Source organism: Strix uralensis, chromosome 11 (genome assembly GCF_047716275.1).
Source record: "Strix uralensis isolate ZFMK-TIS-50842 chromosome 11, bStrUra1, whole genome shotgun sequence".
Taxonomy (NCBI): domain Eukaryota; kingdom Metazoa; phylum Chordata; class Aves; order Strigiformes; family Strigidae; genus Strix; species Strix uralensis.
Genome location: NC_133982.1, coordinates 23,321,313 through 23,340,499, shown reverse-complemented (window position 1 = coordinate 23,340,499; position 19,187 = coordinate 23,321,313). Strand labels below are relative to the sequence as shown.

General features: G+C 39.4%; 1 protein-coding gene across 2 annotated transcripts in view; it reads right to left on the bottom strand.

The window, feature by feature from the left end:
* Positions 1-19,187, bottom strand: part of TNFAIP8L3 (TNF alpha induced protein 8 like 3) — a 48,114-nt gene that overhangs the window by 23,001 nt on the left and 5,926 nt on the right. Inside the window, exon 1 of one of the 2 annotated variants that reach the window (XM_074880922.1) lies at positions 1,665-1,747. The exons of the other annotated variant lie outside the window; for it this stretch is intronic. The gene's annotated coding sequence lies outside the window, so the exon portion shown is untranslated. Of the gene's footprint in view, positions 1-1,664; positions 1,748-19,187 lie in introns of those variants that run through there. 2 annotated transcript variants of the gene reach the window in all.

Below are 19,187 nucleotides of genomic sequence, written 5' to 3'. Positions count from 1 at the left end.
CAGGGATTTCACAGCCAAGCCCTGCTTAAACTTACTCATGTAAATAGCTTTGTCATTTTATAGGGTATGTTCTGAGTAAAAGGAACAGACCTTAGTGTGAAATTCAATTTAAAAAATCTTGATTTCCCCCGTATCTTTCCAAATATCTTCTAAATTTTTTGCCTGTGCTAAGGTAACCCTGTTCATGCAATCTAATGTTTAATAGCCATATTGAATAATATCCCAAAGATGGGTCAGAGTGTTGCTGAAACTTGTCTTGAAGTCATAGAAAATGTAACCCCTGAATCAGAAAGAATTTGTGGTCTTTCCTGTATCTCCCATTCCAACGTACAGATCCAGCCTCTGAAACTATTTGCTCTTCTTTAAAATAAGAAGCTAAATTCTCTGGGGTACACTGGCATAGTTCCTCCTGCACTGATAAACCAGTACAGTTCTATACCAAGCAAGAGAGCGCTCCCCTTCTCAGATTTATTTTTAATAAATTGACTGAAGAACAATAATCACTCTGGACCTAAAGAGACTTAATACTGGATAAATATTATGGCTGTATCTACTTATGCAAGCAAGACTAGGGAAATTCATAAATTATGGTCTATCCCTAGCATTAATATAAGCTGAAATATTATTATTAAGCAATTTTGATGGAAAATGTTGGCTGGTTGAAATATTGTTGGAAACGCATGTATCTTTTATAAAATTCCATACTATTTCCTGTCAATCTTGCAGGTTGTCAGACAGCCCTTTCTTCCTGTGACTGCCATTTGCATTAGCTTCGCTGCATAGATTTTGACTGAAAAAAGTGAGTTATTCCCGTTGTGCAGTAGGGAACCCAGCTCTCTGCTCCTCTTCAAACAGAGCTGATATTGACCTTGGTCTGGTAAACTCAGTGTCCTTTTGGAAAAAAACCCAAACAAAACCAAAACAAAGCAAAAAACCATCAAAAAACTGTGTATATATGCATAAATATGTATATACACGCATATATTTTAAAATTTTCTCAGGAGATTTTTAATTCTTATTGACAACACAGCACCACTAGATTTTGCTAGTCATTCAGCAGTGTAAAGACTACCTTTTAAACAGGTCTAATCTTCCATACACTTAGGTAGGTTTCCCTAATGATATTCTAATTTCATCTCTGTGACACCATAGGACTGACAGTAATAATTGTTTCAGCATTTGTTATTACCTACTGTCCAAAGACTCTGTCATTTCATAGGATACCAGATGTATTTATTGGGATGCCCTACTTCTAAAATATACAACAGAAAAATTACTGTTGTCATAAAATGTCCTAAATGTATGAAGCACGAAGGGAACAGCCCTACTTCTCATAAGATCTGCATGATTAAATCACATACTTTGGGAGCACTGTTGCTTATTAAGAAATTATTTATGAGTTGAATTATATCACTTCTAAATATATAAAGAGTTGGGATGGCTTCCAACAATTACTAAAGGGGCCAGCAGAGTGATGCTTTCCAATTAAATCAGGCTGACTTGTCTTTTTTTTTAACTTCTCAGTGTCCTGTGTTCGTTCTTCTGTTTTTTCATTATTCAAGTAGATAATGTATTAACCTCGTACAACTGAAGTCTGGCACGTCTCCTCTTTGGTATCCTTTCATGTGGTGGTAATCAGTAGGAGTCTCTCTGTAGGTACTCACTACATGAAAGGTTTCTTTCTTGTCCAAATAACTGCTGCTGGTTGTGCTTAAGTTCCTGTTTTTCTTTAGGACCAGTTGTTACGCAGAGCTTCAAAGCTTGTAACTTCTGATGGCTCATTTATATTTGTATTGTTCATTCTTTGATAATGACCATGTTAAAAAACCTGTAGAAAATAGCGCAGCACAGAAAACATCAACTTCTGTGGTAGCATCTATGCTGTTCAAGTTACGCAAGGAGATAGATGTAACTCCATGACCTAATTTATTAGCAGGGGAACAAAGACAGATTAATTAAAAACAAAAAAATCCACTAAACCATAAAGCATTCCCTTTCCTATTTGGATGAAATTCAAGTGTTTACCAAGAGGTTATGCACCACCACTCATGTGCTATATAGCACTTGTACGAGCTGTCTGTAGAGAAAAAAATGTCACAATTCTCCACAGAGGTTTGAGTTTATTTCCTAGGTAAAGCATATTATAGAAAGTTACTTATCTAGGCTGAGTCCTAGACTGTAGACCTGGGTAGACACACGCAGACCAGAGCAGTCCATGAACTTTCTCCAAGACAGTGAAAAATGTAACTAACAACACCTAGTCAATTATCTATAAGCTTATGTTTACTATATAAGTACTCTTAAGTGAAGAAAAGTTAAATAATCTGCAAAATGAAACAACACATTGAAAATCACTGCAGTAGACTATTGAGTGCTTATTCCTTGGCAGATCAGCCTTTCCCATAGCTGTACATAGGGCCTGCCTTTATGGCTGGTTGGAAGTTTGCCACTCAAAGAACTAATCAGAATTATTTATTTTTTCCAGCACTTTGGAGTAGATCGCAAAATCATTTGGGTATCTGGCATATTTATTTAGCTCTGTTACAGGTTCATCTAGTTGTCGATGATCATTTACGAGATTTAAATAAAAGTTTTTCCTCCATTAGTGCTGGAAAATGAAACCAGATTATGTTACTTGGAAAAATGATGGAAATTATTCTTGTAGAAGGAAGACAGAAATAGCCCAACACAAGTGGATTCTGCAGTTGCCAGTTGAAACAGCAGCCTATTTTGTGCTGCGCCTTTCACTGGTTCATTTCTAGGGTTGTTCTCTAAAAAGAATCTACAGTTCATGGGTCTGAGCTGCTGCTTTCTGTCAAGTGGAAACCGAGTGGCTATTCCACAGCCTTTTTCCAAAGGCTCCTTTTGAAAGCTGAAACACTGGAGCACAGAGATCTGCCAGAGCACGCCACTGGGAATGCAGGAATGCAGTCCTTGCCTGGTGTCTGTATGTCCTGCCAGCTCCTCCCTTTCTGCACCAACAATTCTTGTGCTGTAACAGCGGCTATCGCTGCTCATGCCGTACATAGGAGTTTTAGCCAGAGGATTCATGAAGCCAAATCCATTTGTCATGCATCCACATCTCCACCAGCCTTTAAGAGAACTTGCCTGAAACAATGTTCAGCGGTACTCAGACTTGCAGGCAGAGTGCAGCTTGACGCAAACTGCTTTCCCTCCCACAGAGTGGAATTACCCTGCCATGCTGCTCTGTGTGATCAGATATTAAGGGACTGGCGCTTACAGAACTATCTACTGTTTTCATTAAAGGCTTCTTTGGGTTAGTTTCAGGACCTCAAGTTTTCTGGGCACAGAACTATCACCTAAATTGATGTTTTTAGGACATTGCAACAATCTCCATAGGGGAGACAATATGTCGGAAGTTCTTGCTGAGAGTGACAGAATTAAGGTAGTGAATGACGTGCCTTGGGTAGGGGGAGGACAGTTTCCGACCGTGTGCAGAATGCTTCTGCTTTTCCTTTACATTGTATAGGGGCAGCCAGAACCCTTGCTACTCCTGGTGAATGCAGTTCTTACTCTAAAAGCCCTTAGGAGCAAGCCAGAAGAGAGGTAGTCTGTGAGGCATTAGCCAAACAGCATTCACAAGACAGTGGATGTCTGTGATTGTTATAGTCAAGCTCCTCTAACTCATGGTTAGTTTTACTCACAGATTAATCTCATCAAGGATAATTTAAAACCACTGTGCTAGGCTCAGGTAGGGCTGTCAGTCCCCTGGATAACATTCCTTACAATCAAACGATGCATTAGATTTGGGAATCAGCAACAACTTGCCATTGTAGTGAATTATACCACACCTCACTACATTTTCACAATGAGTTTTATAAGGGCAATGGCACACTAAAATACATATTTATGTACTTAAGCACATGCCCTTAAACAGATTTTTGTGGAACATCCACCATGCTTTTTCAAACTGCATTCTCACAAGCTTCTGTCTAACTCTTACCAATCACAGTCACCATGGATAATCTTTTATGGCTAGAATTGAGGATTTTTATTAATACTGTATTATCTGGGGGTAATGAAAAATATAAAGAATCCCTGCAAAACTCTTCAAATTGCTTAAGGCCACCATAAGCCCTTAGCAGTACATGGACCTTAGGTCCTTATTGAAGTGTATCTTATATGGAGATCTTTTTTACCCATATGAATTTCACAGTCAGAGCTGGGATGGATAGAGGAAGGACAGGGAGAAGGGAAAGCCTTATCCCCCTTTCACCCTCAGTTTTCCTCAATTCACTGATTTTATTCTGTGCTTGTGGCTGTACAGTGTATCCTCCTCTCCTAGGTGGTGGCTGCATCCATCCCATGCTGGTCTAGGCTATAACCTTCTTCTGCCCCTTTGCCAACAGCTTACTTCCAAAGTAGCACTTAGCTGCTCCAAAAATTATCATAGCTTCTCTTTTGGGTCACAGCCAATGTGGCCTCTGACAAACTGTTTAATTACAATACATCTTAAAAGCCCGCTGACATTGCAATCAGTAGTAAAATGAAATAATCATTGATTTCTTATAAGATGTATCAATCTTTATACCACACGGAGAGGAAGGAAAATAGAGGCTTGAAAGATAATAACTTTTGAATCTCAGTCTGGAAATAGAAACACACACAAAATATACGTATATATTTAACAAATAAGGATTTTAAACATTTTTTACATTTTTGTAATTTGAAAGCTCTCACAGCATACTGAACACAAATGTCTTTCAGTTTTTGGTTGCAGAGTATATCCTGCTTAATAAACCATCAACACATAGCGTGTTGGCTCTTTAAAGACCCACTAAAATGAAGGCTATCTAACAGAGCGTAGATGTAGCCAGTTATTAATGTTAACAGCACCCAGATAGTCTATAAGAATCTCTGCTGAGAAGGCCATTGCATTTGTGTTAGAAAGGCCTTTCTGTAACATCCCTGTTTGGAAAAGAAAAAGGAAAAGACACTGAAGCAACTTTTTATTTTCTTCCCCAAGCAGAAGTTATGAAAATACTCTCCATATAGAACTGTACAGAGGGGAAAAAAAAAGCTTTCACAGCAGTTTCTGAGGTATTTAAAATTCCCTTACTCGACTTAGTTAAAAAGTAGTATTATTGCTACCACAAATTTGCTAGAAAGATAATGACAGATCTGTCCTGAGCTTCAAATAGCAGACACTTGTTCATTGTTCTTTCATAATGAACTACCAAATTTTCACTCATGTTTGGAAATCAAATGACAAAATCCTTTGACTACAGCTATGTACAACAAAGGCACTAATTAGAAAATTCCCTGGCAAATGACAAAGCCAAAATTTATTTCTGTTCAAGACCATGATGTTTAAACTTACTCCGGTAAATAAGAAATGCAGAAGACAAGGATAGTCAGATATATTTGTGTAACCTAAACATTTTTCTTCCCAAATAATTCTTTTTTTTAAATTTCCATATAAAAAGTATACCTTCAAATTTTCTAAAAAAACCCAGCAGCATCTTTTACTTCCCACCTTCTCCTAAGCTGTAAACCTCTTCCTTCTGTATATGCTATCTGTGTGAGAGAACAAATTCCTCTTTTTAAAAGATTTATCCAATCACATCATCTTTGTGTTTGTACCCATCAGATTTCACACTCAAGCTGAGAATTTTCATTAAGGTCTGCAAAAGGACAGATTTTGGGACACAGCTAACCATGATTCCTTTATTCTACCCAAGTGTTATAAAACATTCTGGGAAATGTAAATTTTTCAAAGCTTTTTGCCATTTGAACATTTTGATTTACAACAAATTTTTAGTTCTTCAGTTGTATTGGTTTGTGCATTTAAATATAAACTTTATCCCTTTCTTCTCATGCTAGGAATACCACTTCACACATGAGCTAATTAACTACAATTTAGAATTGAGTAGGAATGATTACTCTACTGTAATGCTGCTGTTTCTTAGCAACCGTGAAAGATACGGTGAAGGATGTGAAAGAGAGACCCAAATAACATCGTTTCCAGATTGAGAACTTCCACCTAGACTAACCTGGTAGTGGGATAGTAAATTAATTCAAAATTTCCATTTGCCTACTTCAGTGTTATGTCCCTTGCAGGCTCTAACAGTGTGATTTTCACAGTCCAAGATTGCACTTAAGCATTTAATTTCCACAGAGCTGATAATACCTGCTAGCTACTACAAAAAAACTTGTAAAATTTCCTTAGAAAAATATTTTCCTGCTTCCTTCCCACATAACAACTTATGTCTAGCACTAACTCCTCACTTGATGGGAGTTTTACCAAAGTAAAACTGCAAGGTTAGGCCTTGCTTCAATGGTACACAATAAACAAAATTTATTTTATTAATAGCAAAATTGGTAATTATGTTTTTCCCCATAATGCTAATAAAGTATTTTTAGCATTTAAATTGCTTTATTGTACTCTGAAGATCTGAAGATACTTATTTCGTGTATTAACCAATTTTACACTGCAAGACAAACGCTGTCACTGATTTTCAAAGATAATAAAATTTTAAAAACTCTGACAGCTGAAAGATCAATTAAAAATCAAATTCCTTTAATACTTGCAGAATCTTTTTATGCCTTGCTATGTAGTCCTACTCTGCAGCTGCTACTTGCACATGACATTGTCAATATTGCAGATTTAATTTTTACTCTGGAAGGGATGGAAGATTGGTCTCTGCGATCCTATTTATATTTTGCTTTTTTAGCATGGGAATGTCTGAAACAGAAAAACCACACAGCAGACTTCAAAGTACCAAAGTGAGGATAAAAATTAATTAATGGCTCAAAATAACATGAACCACATAGTCAGATTTTGGTCTATGCATCTGAGACACACAGAATGTGCAGTCATGGGAGATCCACACGGTAACACTGCTCCTCACAGCCTCTGGGAGCTGGGAAAACCCCAGCTGGAAGGGATGGAGGTCTCTGGAAGTACTGATAGTCTCATTGCTACCCTGAGGGCCACAACCCCTACCAGGATGCAAAACTCCCATAGCTTCACCTCCAGTGTGTAAGAGAGAGCTGCAGCCTGTCATGGGAAATGCATGTGGCACAGAATGAGGGAAGAACAGTGGTACCGGGATACAACGTGACAATCTGCCAGCCCTTCTGCAGGGGGACCGTCCTAGGAGAGTCTAGGCCAAAGGGCGTTGCTGCTGGCTCACCCATGGCACAAGGTGCTCCTCATCAACAAATTGAGGGTTTTACTACCCAGCTGCACCTGGTGCTTGAAATAGAAAGGAGGCAGGGGGGAGGCTGGGTTATTTGCTGCAGGGGAATGTGGAGAAGGCAGTAGTCCAGGACACACGAGGTAGGTGTGTAGGTTCTTGGTATTGCAGGTATGTCTTCTAGCTTGGGAGATCTTGGGGCTGTTAGTTGTTGGAGGCTCTGAGAAATTTTTTTGCTGGTATCACAGTGTACTTTGTTCTTATCTGGGCATTTGCTGCTGTCCTGAGCTGGAAGGAGCCTTGGTTTAACTCAGTGACTGTTCTGTGCAGCCTACAATAGTATATTGGGTCCTGCATGGATAATCTCTGCAAGGCATAGCAGCTTTTTCACAGTACTACAGGGCATGTGTAGGGGTAGGGTTTTTGTGGTCCTTCTGTGTTGCATGGGCAGGCACAGGTGGAACCAGGGTTTGTCTGGGTCGTCACTACAGTTTTGTTTCATTGCCTCATGGAACTGAGAATGGATCCAACTGCTTGTGTAAGTTGTTGACTTTTTGCAGAAAGAAGCCAATCTAGACGTATAAAAATCTGAAGCTGTAGTTCTGTATTCAAACTTAGTGGTGTCTGGCAGGGCGTTCTGCAAAGTCCTGTGTGAGCTGAGGAGTCAACTGCTGGCACTCTGTGTGGTAACACATTCATCAGTCTGCCTGACTATGTATTTAAAGGACTCTTGTTTACTCTGTGACTTTAATATTAAGGTTAGTTTGGTGGTGTTTGAATTTTTGCTTGTTTAGGTTGTATGGTTTTCTGGGGTTTTTTTGTTTATTTTTTAAAGCAGAGATAGTATTTAGTAGTCTGAAAGAAAGAGAGGAAACTGTTGGCTTAAAAAGTATAAGCGAGTATACACCCCACGCCCAAGTGGTGTTCACAGAAATGGTGTTTTCTTGCAGTGTTAGCTCCCATGGTCCCTGGGAATACCGTTCTATTACATTTTAACTGCTTTCTGCTGAGGTATTTTATTTTAATCTAAGAGGCAGATGAATGTTTAACTCCTTTAATATTCAAATGAGTATCATCAAGGCTTGATTAGTTTATTTCTGGCAGCAGGATAGCTGAACATTATGCCAACTGCTTTCTGTAGCAATCTTGCTCCTGCACCATATTTCACTAATTTTGTTAGGATGTGCCTTCCTTGTATAGCCCAGAGTGACTTTGTAGCATGCTATTTGAGAGGAAAAATTACTTTTCCCTCGTCTCTCTCACATGATAAAACTTAAGAAAACCTTTGTGTTCACAAGTTCCAGACTTGCTGCTCCCAAAGGCTGGCTTGCAGGCAAATGGAAGGCAAGACTGTACTTGGTTTAGAGTCCTGTCTCTGTAAGGCAGGTTGCTTCTTTCTCCTTCTGTAGTCTGGAGCTGAAGAGAGCCTGTTTTCTTAGCCTTGCTGTATTTTGAATTCATAAAACTGAATGAAAGACTTGGTGTTCCTGGCTATAGACTCAGTAGAGCAACTCAAGACCTGGTCCTCACAGTGTTCAGCTCAGAGACCGCCTGGAGGGCATCCTGCCTCCCTTACTTTGCATGGAAACCAAAGTCTGTGGGAGGAGGGCTGAAGTGTCTTAAGTCTTAGTGGTCAGGATGAGGCTGAAATTTCCATCAGGACTCTGGAGTACTCCATCTGTTAAGATGTATTGTGAAACCAAACTTTTTTTCTTTCACCCATTCTTGTAAGTGAAAAAGTCCTCTTCTTCCCCCCCTCCTTCAGTCTGCTTAGATTTTTCCAGGGGGAAGTTATAGCACTATGAAGAAAGGTGTAAGGCTAACTCTAATTCGTAGGTTCTAACATTCCTTTTTTTCCTTATTAAAAATCAGATTCCTAAGATAAATGGTCTGTTGAGTCTATCTGAGTTCACTTCAGGAACAGTTCTACTTTTGTGAGACTTTTTTTTTGCCATGCTATATATGGCTTCGTTGTAACATGATTAAAATAAAAAACCCAGATGTTTAATGTATAAAATTACATTGTCAAGTTTGCCAGAAAGTGTATCTGCTCCTCAGCAACTGCACTTGGTATTAATTAGCCCCCCTGGCCTCACTGCACTGTTAAGCTGTAAAACAACACATAATCATTTGTAGGCTGGGAGTAGGTGGTGTATTTTTAATTGAGCAGAAATCCACCTTTTTACCAGGTGTAACTTACGCTCACAAAGTGTTTCTAGTGGGCATTAAGCAAGTTGCACCTACAACCATCTACAGGAGAAAGTTCCCTTTTAGTATTATTTTGGGGGGGGGGGGGGGGGGGGAAGTTTGCCATACGATATGTAAATAGAAGATGTTATTGACAGACCTCCAGGTATAGTTTGCTGATGACTTAGACTGGCTCTTTTTCTGCTTTCAAAGCCAGCTGGCACAGAAGGTGGCTGTACCTGGCTTCTGGGGGAACATTAGCTTCTGGAGAGGTGAGAGCAGTCCATGGTCTATAGAGCAACGCCTGCTGTAGCAATTTAAGGATCAGTAATACCTGAGGTGATGCTGGGAGGGATTATTCTGATTGAATCTATTTAGAGAGATGAGAATGGACTGTGAATATGATGTGATAGCGTAAGATACACACAAGTGGTACACCCTGATCTCATGCTTTGACACAATCTATGGTCTTTCAGCTCGCTGCAGAGAAGGAGCGATAAGAATAACAAAGTGATTTTCTTTAACTTTTTCAGCTGTCTTTACAAGCCTCTGCAACTGAAGTGTTTGCATTTACACTATGGAAATAAATGTTTGTGTTAAAAATCAGCTGCAACTTGGTGATCAATGAACAAGGCTTAGAAGCTCTAAACTCGAAGCCAGCAAGGGTGGTTTGGCTAATGTTAGGATCAGTGGGCTATCTACACAGATACTAACCGAAGTCATAACACTCTCCTGAAAGATTGGAGCTTTTATCTAAAAGACTATCAACTTTGAAAATGAGATGGAGTTAAGGACAGATTGCCAAAGTTATTCTGTCTGTTCACGTGGAAAGCAAAGTCAGGATAACAATTTGGTTTGGTGTGGAAAATAGTTGTTTACGTCACCAAACTGAGCTTTTAATTGCTGTGTATTGTTTCAGTATCATAGAACATTGAAGGAACAAACTTTTTTTCAATCGTCTAATCCATTCCTTTCTCCAAGATAAGACTAGCAGGTTAGAAGAGAAACTTGTCTAATCTGTTCCTAAAGACCAACATCCCTTTGTAGCTTAATGGAGTGCTTGCAACTCTTAAAGAGTTTCCTAATGTCAGACTAAATCTCCCTGGCTGCAAATATGCTGAGTGCTTCTTGTTCTGTCTCCAGCAGACGCTGATCCCTGTGTGCGTTACATACCAGAAGATTGCTGAAGTTAGTTATGTCTGTGAAAAATGTCCTGTAGTGATCTCACTTCTAGATTAAATAAACTGATCTTGAGAAGTGAGAGAAGGAAAATAACATTATCCACTACAGCTGTGTACTAGTAAATCTTCAACCTGTGTTTCTATAGGCAAGATTACTGTCAGAGCTCTATTAATGAAAGGCTCAGATGGACCCAATTTGGAGTTTGTTATATTTCAGGCCAGGTTTCATCTGGTTTTCTAGAATTTGAGGTTTAATGCCAGGTTACCAGATCTTGTCACCTTAGAACAGGATTTATTATTCCTTCCACTAAGGCACTGCCTAGGATGAAGCAACAGAGGGCAGATGGTTTTAAAGCACAAATTCACACCCTAGAAAGTCAGCTTCCTGCAGACAAATCTTAACAGACAGGATCGGAAAATGTCCATATTCCTTGGCCTGCACACAAGTGAGCTTGGCAGCGAGCAACCTGTTGAGAAGATTATGGTGTAGGTGGGTTATACATGTAAAGTCCACACAAACTGTTTTATGTGGAAGAACTGAAACAGGTTCTGAAGAAAACAGTGACTCTACATGCTGTGGGGAATACTTTTCATTGTCATTTACAGTGGGTTTCTTAGGGAGACTGTGGTCTTAGACTGTGATGTGTGTATTGGTCATGGAAGAAAGCCTGCATCCTATCACTTGATCAGGATCTCTTTTTGTGCTTGATCCCACCCTGTATGTTGAAAGACTTGTATTGGAAAATATGCCAGCAGTCATGAGTACATTAATTCTGCCAAACTTCTTTTGTTCCGGTAAATTCTCTTTGGGTGAAAGGCTTTCCTCACTTCAGTAAGAGGCTCATGTATTAAAGGGAAAAGCAAAACAAAGCAACACACGATAGTTTCAAATTATGGGTTCTATTTTTATTCCAAACATGTTTTCACTGCCAGAGATCTAGACAGTCAGAATTGGAAGCAAATGGAAAAATGGGGGGGGGGGGAAACATGTGTGTTCTCTTCAGCTGAATTGCTAAAAAATATGAATTTTCTACTTCTGTTTGTAACATTTTTTTATCGTCTTACGATAAGCAGTAGCACTGCTTATTGAAAAAAAATTCAGTCATCTGTTTAATATGACAAAAAGTCAAGTGTGGTTAAGATAAACCAGTGCTCAAACCACAACCTTTTATGAAAGACTTCGGAAAGACCATATTGAATGCATATGTATCTTTCATATTTAAGATGTGTTAACTGTAGAGATGCAGCTTCTTTCTTGGGGATAGAGGTTCTCTCACAATACCTACAAAAGTACCTGCGGTGATTATGCACTGCATTGATACTGGTATTTACTATCTTTTAATAAAATATCTTGGTGTTCTCACTGTCCAAACTCATAATGGAAGACACTCCTGACCTAAAAATAGTAAACACACAAAGCAGAACAGGAATGGGAAGAGAAATAGATACAACTGAAATACTTGCTTAAGGCTGTGATTAAGACCCTGCTGTCAGTCCAGTACTTCATCCATCAGATTGTGCAATGTCCCATATGATATCCTTTCAAAAAGAAATTAGACAGATAGCTTTACAAGGTCCTTAAATTTCAAATCCTATTTGCTTTGAAATCAAGAGGGTGTTACTTAACAGAAATCGGAAGTGGCAAAGTTTGTTTTAAAAGATATACAAATGAAGGATACCTTTTACAAAGTTGGTGGACAAACTGTTAATATGGAAGTCCAGGCTTAATATGAATACAGTATTACTAGTACACACACCTACTAGGATGTTAGATGAAGAAAGGAATCCTGCTACTGTTTGATTATGGTTTTTTTTTTATGATGAAAAAACTGAAAAGAGAAAAAACCCTGGAAACACTTACTCGGATATTTTCTTTCAATTTTTCCAAACGAGCATGTGGAAACATGGTGAAGCTTCTTAAATGCTGTCTTCTTCTGTTACTCTGCACGTGTCTATCCCTGTGTACTCTGTTAGAAGAGCTCTAAATGACATAAACCCCAAATCAGCGTTTCATCTGTTGAAATCTGACATATCTGGGCATATGCTAGGAGTATCCTCACTATACTCTTTAACTGTAGCTATCTAACATTTCCTCTGTGATGTCTGCTCTGCCTGAGTAACTGTGCTATTGCTGAATTGGCCGCCCTGCTTCCACTGGCTCAGGTAGTACCATCCTGAGATTTTTTTTTTATTTGCCTTTTCACTGTAAATTGTTTGTTTTAGGCAAGATAGCCTCTGTTTCCCCCTTACCATCATGAAAGGGGTGTGTGTGTGTATATATGAGCTCAAGTGAAAGTCATTTTAAATACCAATTTCATGTGTGCCTGCATATATATATATACACGTGGGGTTCTTTTTGATGGATCTGCTAAAAACTAACAAAAATGCCAACAAGAGAACCTACTCCAACTCCTGGCACAATCCAGGTGTGCTACCCTGAAGGCCTGAGAAAGAGTTGCAAAAGGTCAAGATGCAGATTTCTTACTGCGTAGCAGCAGCATTGTGTGCAGTTGCCCCTAGGGAGGCAGCTTCCTAGCCATGGTGTTCCCCAAGGGCACCAGATTGATTTATCCCCAGTAACAGTTTACAATTTTGATGGCACAAAAATGCTCCGTAGCATTCTTTCCTTCCAGCAGCTGTTCCAGCTGTTATTCCACACTGTACCTCTCAAGAGTTGCAGAGCCTATGTCTTCTATGACTTATTCAGGTCTTGCCACTTGTTAAAAATATTTAAAACTTAAAGTCTTGCCAAGTGATGCGTGTGCGCCTCCTATTCATGGTAACAGGGCGTGATCATTACTAGAGTGAAAAATGTGAAACAACAGCTGTACCATTCTGCAGAACACCGTTCTCTTTACTTTGCTTCTGGTGTTACTTTACTCTTTTTGGTGTTTACTCTGTTTCTGGTGTTCTGTGTATTCTTATGAAGGAAACTACTTTTATATTGTTTGTTGTATTTCTGCCTCTCTAGGGATGATGTCAAAAAACCTACAGAAGTCTACAACTTGAAAGTAGTTTTTCTTCTATATATAGCATTTCCTTACTTAAGTAAGGAAAATTACTTGCATCTACGTATCTATAAAAAAGCTTAGTTATATTCAATTTAATGCTGTTTGAACTGGAAACATTTTTTTATACAAATGTTAGACTAAAGCAAGTTTCCAACCAAATGAATTCAAGTAGATAGCTGTAAAACTTTCAGCAACAAAATTGCTGTGAGTTTTATGAGCTTTATGATGTCATGTGTATTTTTATCACTTTATCATGGTAAAGGCGGCACATTGCTTTAAAAGCAAGCTAAGTACTTATTTAAAGATTTGTTTTCAATCTCTTTAATAACATATAATCTGTAGAGCAGACAGAATTTGTATTTTAGTCATTGATGAAGTGACTAAGCACAGGTATCAACTGTCCCTAAATTATAAACCCTATTAAGAAGCATAACTACTACTTTGATGTCTGTAAAAGTGAGGAAAGAAACCAAGTATTCTAGAATTAGTTATTTAATGTAATTGTACACATGCTATCTGAATTTCTACCAAATGTGGCTATGAGTAAAAAGGAGCTCTACAAATACAGAAAAGCTGTTTCAGTAACAAGTATATAATCCAAAAAAGCTCTCCCAGTCAGTGGTTGCCTGCATTGGTTATTTGGTATGTTTAGTCATACTTTATTTCAGTGCACTGCCAGAGGTATTTCACATGAACCTTTCTACCTGCTTGTCATTGACTGCAGTAACTTCAAGGAAATTAAATTCTGTTCTATGAAAATATGGAAAACATTGAATAATGGTTCCCCCCACCATCACCCTAAATTCTCTTCCTACACATCACTTGTTTCTGTCTTAATACAGCTCAGCTGTTGCTAAGGCAATATTTTCCTAGAGAAGTTCTAAAAGGTAAATACACAGAGCTCTAAGTAGTGCAAGAGCAACTGTTACTCATCTTCTGTACATGGATGGGCAAGCATAGACATAGCTTTTTGGGAATTTGAAAGCTGCACAGACAGTTTGGCTGCAAAATCATGTAATGCAAGCATGTCTCTCCTGCTGTGCTGCACCAGGCAAATGGGGAAGGGCTGCACCAGGGCAGAGCTGTGCTCTCCCTGTCTCCTGGGCAGGTGTGTGTGTCCTCTTGTGTTCTGGCAGATCATGTGGGAGAGAGATGCTGCTGAGGACAAATGTGGTGGGTCTGGCATTTAGAGTTGGCCATTCAGAGAGATACTGTGGTGGAAAATGGGGACCCTGTTTCTAGCCACCCTGGTGATGGAAGATGAAACTTAGGTGTTGGGGTGGCTGCTGGCAGACTTGGCCCTGATTCAAGCTTGACTCAGCTCAGCCAGGTCAGTGGTGGAGTGAAAAAGGTGGGTGCAGGCGCTGTGTTGGTGTTCTGCTGGACCTGCACCTGGCAATTCCTCTGCTTCAAGTCCTTTCCCTAAAGTCCCCTTTGGTGTACTTCTGTGCTCTCATCCTTGTCTCTGGCAGAAGTACATTGGAAGAGGCATTTCTGAAGTGAAGAAGAGTTCAGTTACTAGAAGCATCTCTCACCTTCACTGCCTCTTCACAGCTGTTTAAAGCTTCTGCTTGCTTTCTAGAGGCTACATCGTGAATCCTCTTAGAATATTTTTTTCATTAAAAATTATTAGAACTTTTAAGAAAATATATAGGTAAACTTGGGTGGTTCATCACAATACTCAGCAAAAAGGCTAGGCTCTGGTTCCCTTTATTCCATGTAATTAAGCAATGTCACTAGAAAGCAGTGTCCTCCTCTGACCTCCTTTGATCAGTGACAGTCACAAGTTGCTGTGTCTGGAGAGAAATGCAATTCTCCCCGGCCTAATGATTTGATCTTATGGGGGTGAGGATATACTGTTTCCCCAAGTAGTTGTTTGTTCAGGAATGCACTCTGGAAATAACCAGGAAGCTCTTGTTATCTGTGGAGACGCTATTGTGTTCTTGCTTTCTGACAAATACTGCATCTACCTGTTTCAGTATTTCAAAACGAAATTAACTTTCCTGTTCTCAGCATGCTTTTGATGACACTGATCTCATTTGCAAGCCTACTGTCTGTATTGTTTGTTTGCAAGAGGAGGAGGGTTAGTTCCTCTTGCAAGGCAAATCTGCTTCCAATACTTCTAATTAGAAAGACAAGACAGTATCTTGCTCCCATCAGTCTTCCCTTTCATGAACTACAACCTGACAGCATTTACTCCCTTTTGTAGTGGCAGAAATCATAAACTGAAGAATATTTGAGAAGAAATGAGCTGAAGAAGAATCAGATCAATACTGGAAGAACTGAAGCTTGCAAAAGAAGAGCATATTGGCTGATGAACGGGGGAAATTAGAGATCAGTTACCCACATCTTTTTAGCATGTATCTGGAGAAGGAACACAAATTGTTAGTATAAAAGGAGAGGATGGGTGGGAAGAGGAAAAAATAGAAAAAGATTCTAGAGGTTAGAAGATGGAGAACATAGCCAAAATCTTGATATCTGCATTCCTGCCCTTAGCCTGTTTCATAGCACGTGGCAGTCAAAGGGAAGGTGCAAGGAGGGTTCTGACCTTCCTTGCCATCTGCGTGCCACAGTACGCTGCACGTGCCAGGCCCTTTTTTCAAAGCGTGAGGCATTGCTTTGAAATGGTGCAGTTCCACTCGCTGTTCTTGATGTAGTTAAAACATCCATTTTTACCAGCACAAGCTGTTGCGTATAGCAACATAACATTGAAAGTGGCTATTTTCTGGCTGTTCATAACCATGCTTTTAAACACCTAGCACTGAGTAAAATCAAGCACAACTTTCTCTTGAACTTGCTGAAGTGAATGATACCAACTAGCTAAAAAGAACCCTAGTTCACAGTTTGGAAATCAGCCTCAAAGCTACAGGAGATATCCTGGTCTGGAGAATAAACAGATACCAGCTGATTAACAACTAAGTGTTGGGACTGCTCTAAGCCCTCAGACTTAATTTGAATTAATCCAAATTTTAGTTAAAACATGAAATTATGGAGAGCACTGGTATTCATATGTCTGTAAGATGATCTGTTCTTGGCTTTCCATCAATTCAGTATGATTTCTGTAAGGGGGAGTGTTTTGTGGAGAAATGCCAGTGGTGACTGTTTTGGATGATCTGGGTTTGGTGGGTTTTTTGTTGTTTTGGTTTGGGTTTTTTGTTGTTGTTTTTAAGGGGGGAAGGGGCAGGGGTGCAGGCAAGACTGAAATCTGAGCCATATCTGCCCCAAGGATACAAAGTGTTATGTATTTCTTATGCAGGATGATATCTGATACCAACCTTTAAGAACTGATATGGAAATAGACTCTTAAAAACAAATACAGGTAAGAGAAGCCAGAGAGACCTCATAGCTGAGGTCAGGCTAGACTTATAGGATAGAAGCTGGTTTCTGATAGAGATGAGGTTAAATCACTGAATAAAAGCTTCCTCTTAATTATATAGACCCTGGTATATTTAAATGGCACCAGTTAGTCCAAGCTGGGGCATACTGGTGCTCTACAAAGTTTGTGGAAGTGGTCTTCACATATACTTAGGCTTGAACTTTTTATCCCATTCCTAAATTTGTAATCCAAGTCAACATTTGTCCTCACTTATTCTTTATTGTTTTCTAAGAAGCCCAGTAGCTGTGCATCATAATGACTGTACTGATTATTTTTGCATCTACTGCTAAACATTTCTCCTAAAAGTGGAGATAATTAATGAAATAATGTATCAAAATACTGACCAGTATCAAAATAGTGAGGCACCAACTATAACTTGCTTTGAAATGAACACGAAGGTTGCTCTTGATACCTTTAACCTACATCACTCCCAGAAGTCAGAGGGAAGGGGAAACAATGCACAAATACACAAAGTTAAAATTAAACGCAAGTAAACAAAACCTAAACATTCACCTGGCATAACACTATATGGCGCAGGTTTTGTTGGAAATATCACCTGAAAGATGGTTATCTTAATTTAAAAAACAAACAAACCTAAAAAAACTCACTTTGAAAAGTCCAAGAAACAGTGATTTGACCATGTAAACTATGTGCTCTGAAACTAAATGGAAAACTATTTCGAGAGGAAACAGTAACACAATAATAGCATTAATATATTTCTTGAAAGAGAGAAAATTTACTTTTTCCTCTAACACAAGTTGCTTGGATAAACAAAGTTAATGCCAGAAATGAGATGCTCATTGGTGGTAGTAAGGTATTCTGCTAATTTTTACTATTTGTGTTTCAGAAGATTACCTTTCATGTTAAACTAGCACCAGAAGATCAATGGAAATGTCTTCATGGTGAAGTGTTTGTTTTGTATCGTAGATCAAAATAATCTTCCTGCCCTATTTTCTGTCATTACATCAGGAGCTGTTAGCCAAAACCTTCATCTGTACAGAGAGACTGGTCGCTCTGTCCCTCTGTGGGAAGGCTAGACAGAACCAACTGATAAAACTTGACTTAAAACAGAATCTCTATCAAGGAGGGATTAGTGACCATTGTAAATGACAGGAAAGTGACTTTTGCTCTTTCTCAGCCTTTTTCATTAAAGATGGCTGCCTTTAAAAGCAGAAAAATCACTGGCTACTAGCCAGCGTCTGAGCTCAACTTGGCTTCTCAAGAAGATGTTTGAGTCTTGGGTATGAAGTCAATTACTGCAACAAGTCTTCCCATGAGTCTCCTTGTCAGATGCCCTCCTGTAATCTACCCGACAGAGTGATTTCTTCAGACAAACAGCAAGTAGCACACTTTTAATTGGGCAAGGCTCCAAACCCAGGTCTTGGCCCAAGGCAGCTGCTCTGAGAGAAGTCCACAAGTAGTCCAACAGCCTGGACAGCCTTGAGCAGTGCACCAGAAGTCACAGTCATAGTGAACAATCTCTGCACCGTGCTCTGACCACAAGGTCTATGTCTGTAAATAAACTGGGACAGAACCTGTTGTACATACATTGTACTGCCATCTGGATGCAAGCTGAATTCTTTCCCACACTCCAGATGTTGTTTAATTCGTACTGGCCACTGTTATCCTCTGTCTCATGCCAGGACATTTTGTGGGAGGCTATCTGGCATGGGCTGAAACAGTGCCAGGAGTATATTAATAGATAAATGGTTTAGAGGATTGTGTACCACTGCTTGGGCCCACAGCCAGGTCCTGCTTAGCTTACTAGAAAAGACAGTGAATGCTCTTAGAAAGTTGCAGGGTTCTCCTGCTTTCCTAGGACCTCGGAAGGCCTGTTCCCCGAAGGGGGATGCTGTGGGTAAAATGCAAATACCAAAGGCTTCTCAGGCAGACCAGGTCTTCAGGAACTTTCTCATCTATCTGGCCTACTGTTTTCCTCTACCTGGGGTTTATAGATTTGTTTTTCTGTTATCAGCAAAATCGGGTAACTTATTCTTCCTATTATGACTTCTTAGCCCTTGGTGTAGATGAGAAGAAAGGACAAAAGATTTATTTCTTCAAACAGGAAGTGTGAGGTTTTTGAGGAGATGCACTCACTGCCTTGTACAGGTCATCCACTATTGCCAAAATAGCACATCAAATGGAAAGCACTCTCAACCCAGGCCTTTGGCAAGGCAGACAGGAACAGTCAATGATTGCTTTGTGGCAGGATATTGCTTCATATTCCTATCTATGAACTTCATCTGGCATCATAAATTCCTGCACCAAGGCT